We start from the raw sequence: 15,036 nt of genomic DNA, 5'->3' as shown, positions 1-15,036 counted from the left end.
ACTTCCAACCGGCGCTGGCCTCTTCTCTAACTCACTCGGCACTGGCACTGCCAACCGACGTTGGCCACTTCACACAAATTCACCCGGCGCTGGTTTCTTCCAACCGACGCTGGCCTCTGCCTCAACCTCCCCATCCTGCCATGCCTTCCAACTGGCTAGGAAAAGTTTGGGTCGTCACACTTGCTGGTGTGTGGGTGCATGTTGTGCGAGGCAATAGTAGTGCTGCCGATGCATGGCACCTCAATGGAGTTTTCACCAGATTGAGGAGATGGGGAGTGAAGGATTTTTAGGTCCCACCTCACACCAGTCCCGGTTAATACCTGGGAGCTAGACAAGGGGCCGCTGCTCAAGAAGCTGGTTGGGAACAAAGTTGAAGGAACTTGTTCCCTAGGGACACTCTCGAATGCGGGGATAAGAAAATCCTCCATCCGGATAAATGGGTTAAAGAACCTGCAAGCCATAAATAAAATGTGAAAAGATAATGAAAGCAGATAAAGAAAAAACTAGCCAAACAAGAACAATCCGACTCAGGGGTAGTGAGGCCCCTGTGGAGTCACCAAGTTGGTTAGGTGCCTCAATCTCGCCCTCCGAATTTGGATGATTAGGCGGCATGCGTCTCGAGCTTCAAGGGAAAACTCGGGATGTTTTTTAGATCGCTCTATCGGGAACCTCGTTCGGGAACGAGGGCAGGTGTTACCCACCGGTGAGAGAGGAATTTAAGGTGGGTTCAGAACTTATTCGGGCTGACTAGCATAGGCGCCCTCTTAGATCATGAAGAACGCCCTCCAGTAATAAAACTGGTTCAGACCTCACCCTTTTCCTCTTTGATGAACATACACAAGCATGTGCATTCAAAAAGAAAAATAGGAGAAGAAAGACGGGGGAGAGAAGCATTCGACTAAGTGAAAAGATCAGGGCGGTGACTGAGCTGGTGAGTAATTGACCTGAAGTAGTAACAAAACGGACTCGGTAACTAAGACTGGCTCACAGAATTACTATTAGATGTCATTACTAATACCATTTAGCTAGGCACAATGGTTGGTCTGCCGTGGCAGTAAAGCAGGCCAAGTAATCTTGGCACAACAACATTATGGCTAGACGGTAGGACTACCATGAGAGACTAACCTCAATCCCTCTTAGTCGAATGAAGGAATAACATAATGAAAGTTATGAGGAAAGAATAAAAAGAAAACAAGGGAACAGAAGAGAGGAGGGAGAAGAAAGGAAGAGAAGAGTATGAAACACGAGAGGATAAAAGAGAGAGAGAGCGAACCGGTGCTAGGCTTGCGCCCGTTGCAACAGAAGAAAGAAAGAGAAAAATCCAACCGGTGCTAGGCTTCACCGATTGACAGAAGAGAAGAGAGAGAAAATCAATTGGCGCTAGGCCTCGCTGATTGTGGCAGAAGGGAGAGAGAGAAAACCAATCGGTGCTAGGCTTCGCCGATTGACAGAAGAGGAAAGAGAGAACCAATCGATGCTAGGCTTCACCGATTGACATGGGAGATAAGCAAGAGAGAGAGATCGAGCTGGCGCCAAGCTTGTACCGGTTGCAATAGAAGAAAGAGAGAGAAAACTCCAGTCGGTGTTAGGCTTCACCGACTGATAGAAGAGGAAAGAGAAACCAATCGGTGCTAGGCTTCACCGATTGACAGAAGAGGAAAGAGAGAAAACCAACCTGTGCTATACTTCGCCAATTGACAGAAGAGGAAAGAGAGAAAACTAACCAGCGCTAGGCTTTGCCGATTGACAGAAAGGAGGAGAGAAATATCTAGATGACGTTAGACTTCGCCGACTGACAAAAGAGGAAAGAGAGAAAACCAATCGGCACTAGGCTTCACCGATTGACAGAAGAAGAAGAGAGAAAACCAACAAGCGCTAAGCTTTGCTGATTGACAAAAGAGCAAGAAAGAAAACCAACCGGTGCTAGGTTTCACCGATTGACAGAAGAGGAAAGAGAATAGAGATAGAGAAGAAGAGAGAAAACCAACAAGCGCTAGGCTTTACCGATTGACAAAAGAGGAAGAGGGAAAACCAACCGGTGCTAGGTTTCGCTGATTGACAAAAAAAGAAAGAGAATAGAGATAGAGATGAGAAGAAGAGAGAGAGATAGAGATGAGAAGAGAGGAGAGAAAAAGATGGGAGGAGCGAGACAAAGATAAAAATGAGAAGAGTGGAGGAGAGAGAAAGAGAGATGGAAAGAGAGATGAAAAGATAAGAGAGAGAAAGAGATAGAGACAAGAAGAGTGGAGCAGAGAGAAAGAGGGGAGGAGAGAGAAAGTTACCTGCCCGAAAGGTATCGGCTCTTTTCTTCTCTCCCCTCTCTCTTTCTCTCCAAGACGTACCCCCAAGCTCAAGCAAAAATCAGAATTTTATTGATTGATTCAAGAAGAATGAATCCCTTTTTTTATACAATGAGGCATTACCTGCTTATATAGAATTGGGCTAAAATGTGGGTGTACGTCCAAAAACTACCTAGAATTGAAGATAATTACAATTTAATTGAATTTAAAGAAATTTTAAAAATGGGTGCAAAAGGACCGTTTTGCCCCTGCCTAAAAATGTGTGGAATTCCAAAACAGTCCCTATTGCTGCTCGAGAACTTGCGTGATCTTTCATGGCTGACTCGGGGTCGTTCTGATGCCCCTTTGATCAAAAGATTATTGTTTTCTTGTAGGGCTCGGCATGACGATCATTTTGATACCAACTTCGAGCCATGATTCATGTTTTTTAGCCATGATCATGAGACTTGAATTTTGGATGAATCTTGAAAATTTCGGATCGATTGTGTGCTCGTTCCTTAATGTTTCTTCGTGACTTCTTCATTGAATCACACTGAGCATGCCATCACGATAACGTTACAATGATCGCAGCTCGATTTAGTGTCTGAATGAAGGTTTGTCATCTTGAGTTTTTGGCAAAAATTTCCAGCTTCTTTGTCGCCTTCGTGTGTGAAATCCAACCGTTCATCATATGCAAATTTTGGACCAGCGATAGCCTCAGACCTCACGCACATCATGCAATTGGTTTCATGCCTATCAGGTATGCGAACGTAGTGATCTGGCTGCTCGAACAAGGCATACCGCTGCTGAATTTTCTGTAACTTCTTTCAGGGATTAGTGACTTTCATTTAGCTTTTCTCTCTGCTCGGGCTTGGTCACGAGATGTACCACATATCGAATTCTTCGTCTTGATGAGATGAACACGCTCACCAAATTTGGGAGCGATCCGACTTGAAACGAGTGAGTTATAGGTCTCGAAAGTGACTACCCATGGTTGTAAAAACAACCACCTTTAATGGTGTTTTGGTGCAGTGAGGCCTCACAGGAATAGTGTGCGGCCTACCTTTTTAGTCTTTTACCCATAACTTTATCTTGGAGTGCCCGATTAAATCGAAACTTGACTCATAGGGGATTTTGACCGTGTCGGATCTAATGAAGGTAGTCCCACAACTGTTTGATATACCAAAAGTATAACTCTAGTTATAGGGTCCATTTCAGGGTGCTGGAGATCGATTTTGCTGAAGTTATTTCTTTGTGTTCACTGCATTATACATGTCTGATCGCGATGAAACTTAGCAGGTGGCTTTTGAAGTGTTGATGAAGGTCTTGACCGATTCTGGAGCCATTATGAGACTGTTGGGAATTTCCACTGTTTTGTAAGCTTTATTGACCTGCTTCCTACTTATTCCTAATCAGGGATTAAGGTGCTGAAATATACATTCAAACAATATCTAATTGTAAAATTTTAAATTTCAAAAGTGGTTAAAATCAAGTAGATCTATAAACATATGAAAATCTTGAAAATGGACGGTGTAGATAATATGTTGTAAAAGGCACTATTTTTTAGACTTAAAATCTTTTTGTTTTTCATGGTCATACATCTCGATGTCTAGATGATGAATCAAAAGGTTTTTCAACATTAAAACTGCCTTTTCTGATGGATTTTTTAAGTGCATCTGTAATTCTACATATAAAGTTGCAACCTTATATAAACGTTTTCCTTAACTAAAACCACAATTGGGAGATCCATGATCGGGATTGGAGAAGAGAGGCCCCAGAACATCATACATAGCTACTCACAAGAAGAGAGTTTCTATTCTTTGTTAGTTCTATTTGTTTCTTTGTTCACTCTCCCTGTCTATCTCTCTCCTAATATCTCATCTCATCTCCTAAGATTTGTACTATTATATTTTGTTGTCGTTGAGCTGTTTCTTTTCTTGTAATATGAAGCCGCAAGAGTTTGGAGGTCCTCTTGCGTGACACCGATAACACATATATTTATCCCCTTGTGCATCTTCTTTTGAGAGAGAGAGAGAGAGAGGGTGCAATGGGCGTGGGTCGAGTTTGGAGTAGCTTGAGAATTGGGGGTTGTTCCTCACGGCTAAAGCCAAGTTGGTCCTCATCCGTGTACCCTATCAGCATGTGATGAGGGTTGTTTGACTCCATGCCTTCCCTTGAGCTTTAGCACGTGGTTTGCACCACCACCCACCACCCCTCGTGGGAAAAAAATGACCCCTTTCCGTAGTTGTTTTCAATTCATTGCTGGATGGGCAGACCACTTACATAAGTGCCCAATTTGCTGTAAAAGTCCAAGCACACAAACCCCAATCTCTGGTGCCCTTTTTACCCGTTCCATGTACCAACCGCTCTCTCCCTCCCTCTCTCACTTTCCTCCTTATTCAAAATCAACAAGCCACGTTCCCTCAACATGGCTAAATACTGGGAGCCATACCAAACTAACCAACATATCACCATAATTCATTGAGATATAAATTTTTGTTTGGCTAATGTTGAACCACATACAAAAGTCTTCAGGCTAATGGTGAACCACATACTTTTAACCATTTACACATACCAGCTGGGGCATTGACAAAATAAAGTAATACCAAACTCTCAAGTTAGCCCAACCACTACAAAACAGAAGAGAATAATATTATACATCACTCCAACCACTACAAAAGCTCACATGACCACCTCTGAAGTCCATTCTCAATAAGAAACTTGAGACAAGAACGATAGCAATGGCTGAGAGCATTTTCGGCAGACGTATATTATTTGACAGCAAACTTAGGACCAACTGTGTGAATAACCTACTTGCCATATCATAGAGCATATAAGCAATTCATTTCCTAATACATCCACATAACAATGCCTCAAAATATTCAGAATATTTTCGGCAGACGTATATTATTTGACAGCAAACTTAGGACCAACTGTGTGAATAACCCTCTTGCCATATCATAGAGCATATAAGCAATTCATTTCCTAATACATCCACATAACAATGCCTCAAAATATTCAGAATATTTTTTTTAAAGCAATGAGTTGCATGAGAAACAAGAATTAAGTACAATGATATAAGGGAAGTAACTCAGCTTTTTAAAATAAAATGTCAAGATTCAAATAGCTACCTTGCAAGAAGGTCATATGCATTTGTCACTTTAGCCATTCCAATCTGACACCCACCCTGCCAAATAGAATTGAAATGAGAAATATTCCAAACTTTCTAGATATGTTGAGCAAATGCGCAACCAAAAATACCAATGAATTTGGGTGAAGATAACACATGAAATACAAAGAGTAATGCATAAGGGCAAAATGCATAAGAACAAAATAAAATCAGAATGCTAGTATTACAAAACTATCTCTACAACCTTATAGCAGCTTTTGAGGGAGTGGAAACCAATGCTCACCTGTCAGTGGCTCGTACAAGGATAACTCTGATGAATATAATATTGAATCATAGGACTAACTTCTTCAACAAGGTCCCAAATGAAGTTTGTGAACTAAGCTCCAAACATGGAATAATAGAAACTAATAGATGCATCACAAAAAGATGCTACAATTGCCTCATGTTTCCAATAATGGGTTATCTTTACATTGAACTAGTAATTCCATTCACAATAATTTAACTACTACACTTTGGTATCAAGGAGCAAAAACTTAGGGTGATGCGAGTGACTCTTACCATCAACTCACTTCTGTTGCCTTCTCATTCCTTACCGTACGACGTATTTTTTCCTTAGCATTGTAAGAGGAAGATAAATTCATATGTTAGCATTTAAATTGGAGCTAATATAATTGTAAATCAAATACATCAATAATAATGAATATAATACAATTGCATATCAAATTAATGTAAAGGTAAACAGTTGTACCTATCACAAACAAACGACGGGCAGTTCCTTTTGTCATGCCCACTGCCATTGCAGACTGCGCAGTTCCTTTTTTTCGGCTTCCATCCTTTAGATCGAGGTTTCATTCTTTTAGTAGCCGGTCGTCCCTTTGTCCGTGCTCATGGAGGTTCAAGGACATTACGCCAATAGTTACTTTCACTTGGTGTGTTACTACAACTAGCATAATTGACATGTTCATTGACATTGATCATGGCATTATCCTATGGATCTCTCCTGGACACGAACTTTTCATCAAATTGACGAATTCTATTTTTTGTTATAGTCATTACAAACTCATAGCCCTCTACACTTTGTGAAGCACGCTCGACAAAGGATCGACTTGTTGGCATAACCTCATTATATCAAATGGAGCGTGGTAGTTCATATATTACTTTAATTTGTTCCCCAATGTCATCAATGAAAACTCCCTCCTTTACATCCTTGGTCCAACGCTTCATTATATATTACGGAGGGATTTCAAACACATCTTTCACCATAAAAATCTTCAGTACATGCCTACAAAGAAGGAAGGTCCATCCTCTCAAAGAAATGACAAGAGCAAGAAACGAAATTGTCATGGCAATTGAATTTCACTAAATACGATTTAGTTCTGGTCCCCAGGAGTGCCACCTTAAAGGTTGCAAACTGTCTATTGTCTTCAACTGTCTCCCTCGTAAATTAAAGCAATTAGCCATTTCTTTCCCAATTATCTTTAAAATCTTTTGAGAATATATTTTTTATGCATGTGCCTCAATGAAAGTGGTTGTTCGCAAGACTAGAATAGTTTGAATATCTTTCAAGTCATTTTCCCTCTCTTTTCGCACCTTCTTATCTTTGACTTTTGCAACAACTTCTAATAATGAACGCAAGCTTGTTGTGGGTGTCAAGTACGTTTTGAAGTGAGAATTCATCCCCTCACTCCTTGGAGTAGAAGTCATACCAGCAGTGAACGTGCCAGCCAAGTATGCGTCAACCTATTGCATGCGACAACCATAAAGCCTATTGAGCCATTCATTGTCTTCCAGGTTATAATTATCAATCATTGATTTCCAAGCGAATTCAAATTCTTCAATAGTTGGGCTAGCCACACACCTCCGAAAGGTATCTGAATAAGAAGGACGCATGCGCAACACATGACACATTATTTCTTTGATCTTCGCAAATATGTGCCACTTACAATAATGATGCTTACTTTGGTAAAGAACTTGTCTCACTACATATAAAATTGTCGGATCTTGATCAATGAGAATTACTCACGGTTGTCGTCCACCCAAGGCTTCCAACCAGTTTTCAAATACCCATATAAATTATTCTATCTTCTTGTCAAATATGAGAGTAAATCCAAAGAAAGTTGTACTAAAATGGTGGTTTACACCAAGTATAGGTGCAAAAGGCATACCAAATGCATTTGTCTTGTATGTGGTATCAAAGGTAACCACACCAGAAAAGCACTGGAGGGAAACGCTAGATGTAGAATCTACCCATAAAATACTGCGAATGTGATCCTCATCATCTAATCTCAATCCATAGAAAAATGATGGGTTCGATTGCTTCTTTTTATAGAGTCATTGCAAAATTAAATTGACATCGTTTCCTCTAAGTTTTCTTCTAGTGGTTGCTATTTTTTTTTGAATGTCCTTTTGTGTACAAGGGACATTGTCTATCCCTCCAGCCTGCTCTATGAATATGTCTAGGCTTAACCATTGTCGAGCTCATTGAATGTATCAATGACTTTGTAGTACTCGACAATGATTGGTGTGTGCGAATTAGACGAGCTTTTCTTAGACTAACTAGATCATGATTATAATCTAGATCGACGTTAATCACTTTCCACTCTTCGTTTTCTTGACTACTTATGCACATCCTAACCTTGCACCCACACTTTAACTCAGGGTAAACCTTTCCACTTTTATTAGGTTTTTTTTGTTTAAAATTGGAGCAAACAAAAACCTTATCAATTCGTTTACCTTTGTTGGTATGAGTACTCCCCCCTACGAATACCAAAACCTTTGGTGAATGCAAAAGACTTAAAAAACTCGTATGCAGCATCATCTGATCCCAACTTCATTTCTACACATGGTTCCTCTATTTCTTGACTTTTGTGTGGTGAGCCACGACCACCATCAGGGATTTCATCAATGCTGCCTACATTTGGATATGTGTTAGATGCCACACAGACTAAATTTATGGGATCCATCTCAGTTTTTTTACTTACCCTATGTGAAACTGCAAAGTACACAAATACATTTATTTAAACATTCATCATAAGAATACCAATCATATTTTTGTGATATTGTGGAAAATATCAGAGTTCATACGACTCAAAAGTGTCCCACAAGCAATCTTATTCCTCAATAGCAGCAAATCAAACATTACAAAAAGAACAAAAAGTAACAGCAAATCAAACATTACAGACTGATAGTTCGAATAAAATCAAATATTAATATTTATTCTAAAAAAAAAGTAACAGCAGATCATGGATTGACTCAGCCATTGAAGTGAACATATGCAAACTATTTTGTCAAAGAGCAAAGGACAAACAGAGCCAAGAAAGGTTTGACATTAATTCAACTTTCTTTTTTTTCTTTTCTTATTCAGATAACAAGCAACTCATTGAAGAACAGAAGACCTCACCCACCTAAACAGATTATATTTGCCAAAAAATCTATTAAGAAAATCAACATGAAGGTTAACAAGGACACTAATGGCATGAAGGTTCTAACCAACTTTGATATGGAAGAATCCAATCCAAATAAACTGAAAGCAAGAGGCAGCCTATTCCTAGATTTCATGAAACAAAGAAGTTCAATAGGACTAAAATGAGTGGCACTTGATTATATAGAACAGCTGCATTTGTTTATAAAAGGGATACTCAATGCCAAAAATTGCAGCCGAATTTATTTCAATTATACTGAAATACCTAAGCAAATTATATTTGCCAAAAAATCTATTAAGAAAATCAACAGGACTCACCTTCAAGAACCTAAAAGTAAGTTGGAGCTACAGAGCAGTTTCTATGACTCAAATCCTACAAACAATCTTATTCCTCAATAACAACAAATCAAATATTACAAAAAGAAAATAAAGTAGCAGCAAATCAAACATTACAAACTGGTAGTTCGAATAAAATCAAATGAAACAAAAAGAAAAAAAAATCAAATATTAATATTTGTTTTAAAAAAAAAAATAACAGCTGATCAAACATTACATATCTATAAATTGTGGGAAATATCAGATCAAACATTACGATAGTATTGTAGATGTTGAGAGATGTTGATTGAATCATGAATGTGCTCTTTTATCAATTTAATCATAGAAGATGATCATAATGGATATGGTGGGATAATCATGTAATTCCAATATTTCAATCCAAGGGGCAATGGCTAATTGCTTGAGAGAGAGAGCAAAAAAAAAATTTGTTGAATGAGAGAGAGAGATGTTACCTGAAAATGGGATAATCAGGGCATTCAGCCACAAGGGGAATGGGAGATGCCAAATGAGTGACAGACGATTCGAAGCAGGGTATTATCACTTTGAGCTCCGGATACCTGCATTCTGTTTCATGGTGAAATGAAGTTAGGGCTTTTTTTATGGTCAAACAAAAACCCCCAAAAAAATTAGGGCCTTTTTTGGTCAAACGAAAACCCCCAAAAAAAATAGGAAAAAATGGAATACAAACCCCCAAAATTCGAGTTTCTCTGTATTGGATGCAAAACCATGGTTGGGGGTTTTGGTTTTTATCGATTCGAAAATGGAAAAGAGAGAGAGAGAGAGAGAGAGAGAGAGAGAGTTAGCATACCTTGGAAAGTTGAGAGAGCAAGAGCTTGCCTTGGCAGAGAGATGGAGCGCAGTGAGGGCGAGAGGAGATGGAGCGCAGAGAGGGCGAGAGGAGATAGTGCGCATAGAGATGGAGCGCAGAAAAGTTACAGAGGTGAGCCTTCGCGTAGGGAGGGTGCTTTGGGGAGGGAGAAGACACCTTCTCCCAGAGAGCGCAAGGGTAGAGAAGACCTCTGCAGGTGCCAGTACACCTGTCAAAAAAATAATATTTTCTATTTTCAAACCTTTCGCTCGCGACAAGGCATTCTGGCAGCCGAAACGAGCATCTTCAACCATGGCCGTTCGGCGCACCTCACACCCACGAGTGAGCCGGTTAAGCTAATATTTTTCCATCCATATATATATATATATATATATATATATATATGCGCACAAACAATTATACATAAAAGTAAAAAATAATCAGAACAATTATATCACAGTATATTTAAAAATCAAAAATATTTTGATAATTTTGCAAACCCAAATAGTATTAAAAAGCAAACACATAAAGGAGTAGATATATTAAATATGAGCCAATTCACATAAACGACATGCCAGAATTTTATACATACAACTATCTTAAACTGCAAATGAGAAAGAAGATAAACTACTTAAATATGACACTTGCAAAAACTAGAAAACAACTTTCACTCGTCTGGACAATAACTGTGTAGTCTGTCCTAGTGACAATAACACATATAGTATATTCAGCTTACAAACACTCTTATTCTTTTATCAAAGTGATCTGGTTGGCTTGACGCACCACCAGATATACAGAGAAAGAAAATAAGGGTTGCAGAGAGATTACAAAAAAGGTAGGAGAGAGAGATGGATGCAGAAGTACAGAGAGATTTCAGAAAGATATAGAAGAGAAGGAAAGAGTTGTAGAGGCGTAGAGCGGTTACAGAGAAACATAGAAGAGAGAAGGAGCTGTAGAGGTGTAGAGAGGTTACAGAGAGCATTGAGGGGGAAAACTTTGATGCCCTCAATCAGTCCTCACCTCCTTATTTTATAGCCATCCCATCTAAAGGCGAAGTTCAAGTTGTTTCAAGTCCATCTGGTGGCTGCAGTGTCGGTGGAAGAGACAGGTTGGTGGTCACCGTAAAAGGTGTCGGTGGCAAAGACAGGTTGGCGGTCACAGTAAAACGTGTCGGTGGAAAAGACAGGTTGGTGGTCATAGTAAAAGGGGTTGGTTGAAAAGACAAAAATAGTGTTTTACTATTTTGTCGATATTTTGTTTTATTTTGGGGACACGTGTGTTGTATGATCTGCAGTCGTTCCGTCCCTTTTTTGGCTTTATTGTGATAATTCATAATCCATGTCTTCATTTTCTTGCTCATAGTTTTCTTCATTCTGGGTTGATGTTGACATGGCCTCTTCTTCTTCTTTAAATATCTCTGGTATCTTTTTCTTGAACTCCTCCTTAGTTGCCTTTGAATATTTTTGACAGATTTTATTTTTATAGTTAATCATATTCATATCTGTATCAGAAGGTGGAGATGGTACTTTCCTCATTCTTATTTTATCAGGACTTAAAGAAACATTTTCATATACATCCCACCATTTTATGTATATTTGATTTCCTAGCTCAGGAAGGTATTCCCAATTATTTTTATAATTATTAGACAAATGGAAGGCGAATACCTCATACCATGTTTTTATATATTCGAAGTATTGATAATATTTATTACAGAATCCTTTTGCTTGTATTTATCGGGGTTTCAGAGGGTCAGAACCCCATTCTTTATATGAAATTATTTTTCGTATTTGCTATTGTATTGATATTCTTTTTATAAAAATGGATCACCGTTAATGATCCTGTTTCGATAAGAGTAGTCTCATACCACTCTCTGGTTTTCTCTCCATTATTGGGATGAAGATGATTCTTCAAGTATATTGTGGCTATTTCGACAGGGTCCTTGTCTTTGTGGTCATCTTCTATTATGGTAATAGTTATAAAGGCGGTTTCTAAGAATCTACTCTTTTCACCAGGCTTATTTATAGCTAGTGGTATAGGTTCAGGTGAAAAAGTTATTTCTTGGGCTCGTTTGGATTGTTTTGGGTTTACTGGTGATGATGAGGATGCTAAGGTTTTATTTGGGACTGGAATAATTTCCATAGGCCCTTTCTTTGAGAGACTCATGTTGCCCTCCCTGCAAAAATTCACAGGTCAAAAAGTCAGGAAGGTAATTGGTGGTTCCTTTAATATGTTCAATATCAAATTCGAAAGATGAGAGTATACCTTGCCACCGTGCAAAGATTTGTTTTGAGACAAGATTTTTTACCTCGTTTTGGGGTATGTCTTTGGCAACCTTGCAATCAGTACGTATTAAAAAATTTTGATTGAGGAGATCACTCTGAAACTTTGTCACACAATGAACAACAACTATGATCACTTTTTTAACAGTAGAATAGTTTTGTTGAGTTAAATTCCAAGTTTTTGAAGTAAAGCGCACTAATTGCTCTTTATTCTCGATTCTTTGTTTTAATATTCCTCCTAGCCCTATTTCCGAAGCATCACATTCAATGATTTTGAAAGCAGTTGGATCAGAGAGTGTAAGACAGGGTAAAGATTTTGCTTTTATTTTTATTTTTTGGACAGCTGAAGTACGTAAATCCATCCATTCCAGAGGGTTTTTCTTTAATCTTTGGAACAAGGGCTTTGCGTCGATTGCCAAATCTTTATAAAAATTAGCTATATAATTAAGGCAGCCAAGAAACCTTTGAAGCTCAGTTTTATTGGTAATAATGTCAGGGAATTTATTGGCAAAGTCAATGGCTCTATCTATAGGGATAATCCGTCCTTGAAAAATATTGTGTCCCAAAAACCTGATTTTTGTTTGATAGAGGCTAATCTTTTTAGCAGAAACTACTAAGCCAACTTCTTTAATTGTTTTATATGTTGCTCTAGATTTTGTGAGAAAACTAGAGCATCATCAATATATACAATCATATATTTTGTATAAAGATTAAAGATATCATTCATAATATTTTGAAATTCTGAAGGGGTATTTTTTAAACCGAAAAGCATTACATTCTACTCATATTGTTCGAAGGGAACATTAAAAGAGGTTTTATAATGATCTTTCTCTGCTAATTGTATCTGCCAGTATCTTGATTTTAAATCAAATTTTGAAAAGATACAGGCATTAACAAGTCTTTCTAATAGATCCCTTTTATTAAGAATAGGATATCTTATCCATTTTAAAGCTTTATTGAGGGGCATATAATTGATAACTAGTCTGGGTGCACCTCTTTCTATTTCAGGAGCCTTTTCAACATAAAATGCTAAACAACTCCAAGGAGAAGAGCTGTTTCGAATAAGCTTTTTTTTAAGTAACTCAGCAATCTCTTTTTTACAAATTTCCAGAAGTCTAGGGTTCATCTGAATGGGCCTAGCCTTAGTAGGAATCTTTTCTTCATGGAAATTAGTTTCATAAGGCAAACTAACAATATGCCTATGCCTATTCCAGAAAGCATTTGGGAGATCAGCACAAATTTCCTTTTCTATATTATTTTAATATTTTCTATTATTTTTTCATTTTCAAGAAGCAAAAGTTTTGTTTCTATTGTTTTATACTTTATTTCTTCTTCAAGGTAATATAAAATTTTTTCCTTATTAGAGATTTTTTCCTTTATATTATTTATTTCCCTTAATTTTGGTTTTTCAGTAAAACTAAACTTTACCTCGTGTCCTTCAATATTGGCTTTATTTCATGTACTATCAATTGTTATAGGATAAAGCATATTTAAAAAAGGAGTTCCTAATATTACAGACTGACTTAAGCCTTTAACCATGATAAAAGGAAACTCGAAGCATTTACCATTATTACAAATTGCAGTATTAGAAAGTTTATAATTAATTATCATTTTGCTGCCATCAACTGTATTTAGGACTTTGGTCGTTTTGCTAAAATATTTAGTCGGGACAAGTCCTTCATTTATACAATTTAAATCTGCCTCTGAGTCAATTAGGGCCGTGGTTTTAAAACTGGATTCTTTATGGACAATTATTTCTATTATGGTAAATCATTTTTGGATAATTACTTTATCAAGGAGACTAACATAATTACAATCCTGGATTGTATTCATGTTAGAAGATTCTGGCATAATGATGCTCTTAGAAAATGTGGTTTCTTCCTCGGGTGTTAGAGGATTTTTATATTCTTGTATAAGGTTACTGAATTCTATTTCATCATTATTAGGTTCATTATTGTCAAGTAAAGGATCATAGGTCATTTCTATAATTTGGACTTCATTTATTTAAGCTTATTAGCTCATTACGAACTTCATTCATTTCCTACCTTAATTCAGACAAATAAAGTTCTTTATTTTGATCTTTTTTACTTTCCACCCATTGGAGGATATTAGCAAAACTATAATCTTCTCTTGTTCGTACAAGAGGAGTCGCAATTTTATTTGTTTTAGCCATATTTATATATTGGACTAACGCTTCTCGTTTAGTCTCAGGATCAGATATTTTATCGATTAGATCTATAATAAGATTTTCTTCTCTAGTAAGAGTATTACAGAAGCAGGAATTATTACTATTAGAGTCGGAGCTAAAAATTAATTCTTCATCCTGAATTTCTCCATTTAGGATATTCATCTCAGAGTCAGAAGAATTTTCAGAAGATTCTTCAGTAATTTTTAATATTTCAAACAATTGTCTCTTAATATTATCCTCTATTTGTAAAGAATTTATTTTAATTTTAATTCTACATTTATTTTTATAATGTCCTACTCTTCCACAGTTATAACGAACTGGAATTTTTCTTTTTCCCTTATACTTAGAAATATTCTTTGGGGAAAATTTTTTAGAAAACTCATCTTTGGTAGAAGGTCTATTAGGTCCAGTCTTATTGATATATTTTTTCTTTTTATATCTTTTCCTAGCAGGATCTTTAGAAGAAGAAAGGGTATTGTATCCAAATTGCTCACAGAAATCTCCTAATTCTTTATTTCCAATCATTCTCTGTTTATCTAATTGTCTTTTTAGTTTTAGGTCTGTGCAAAGAGTAGGACCTTCAGCGCATATTTCA

General features: G+C 37.3%; 1 long non-coding RNA gene across 13 annotated transcripts in view; it reads right to left on the bottom strand.

Moving 5' to 3' along the window:
- LOC110007992 (uncharacterized) overlaps positions 1–10,327 on the bottom strand; it is a 31,125-nt gene extending 20,798 nt beyond the window's left edge. For 4 of the 13 annotated variants that reach the window (XR_016044977.1, XR_016044973.1, XR_016044987.1 and 1 more), the window contains exons 1-4: positions 9,975–10,324; positions 9,619–9,730; positions 8,143–8,320; positions 5,411–5,466 (exon numbers count right to left, since the gene is read on the bottom strand). This is a non-coding gene — a long non-coding RNA (uncharacterized LOC110007992). Of the gene's footprint in view, positions 1–359; positions 451–4,736; positions 5,090–5,410; positions 5,467–5,967; positions 6,021–6,157; positions 7,281–8,142; positions 8,321–9,618; positions 9,731–9,974 lie in introns of those variants that run through there. The other 9 variants (XR_016044968.1, XR_016044983.1, XR_016044969.1 and 6 more) reach the window with 9 other exon arrangements.
- Between the last annotated feature and the right edge of the window lie 4,709 nt (positions 10,328–15,036).

This window comes from Amborella trichopoda, chromosome 1, assembly GCF_054954075.1.
Source record: "Amborella trichopoda isolate Santa Cruz 75 chromosome 1, AtrichopodaSantaCruz75HAP2 v2.0, whole genome shotgun sequence".
Classification (NCBI taxonomy): Eukaryota; Viridiplantae; Streptophyta; class Magnoliopsida; order Amborellales; family Amborellaceae; genus Amborella; species Amborella trichopoda.
This window is presented reverse-complemented; position numbering and strand designations above follow the sequence as displayed.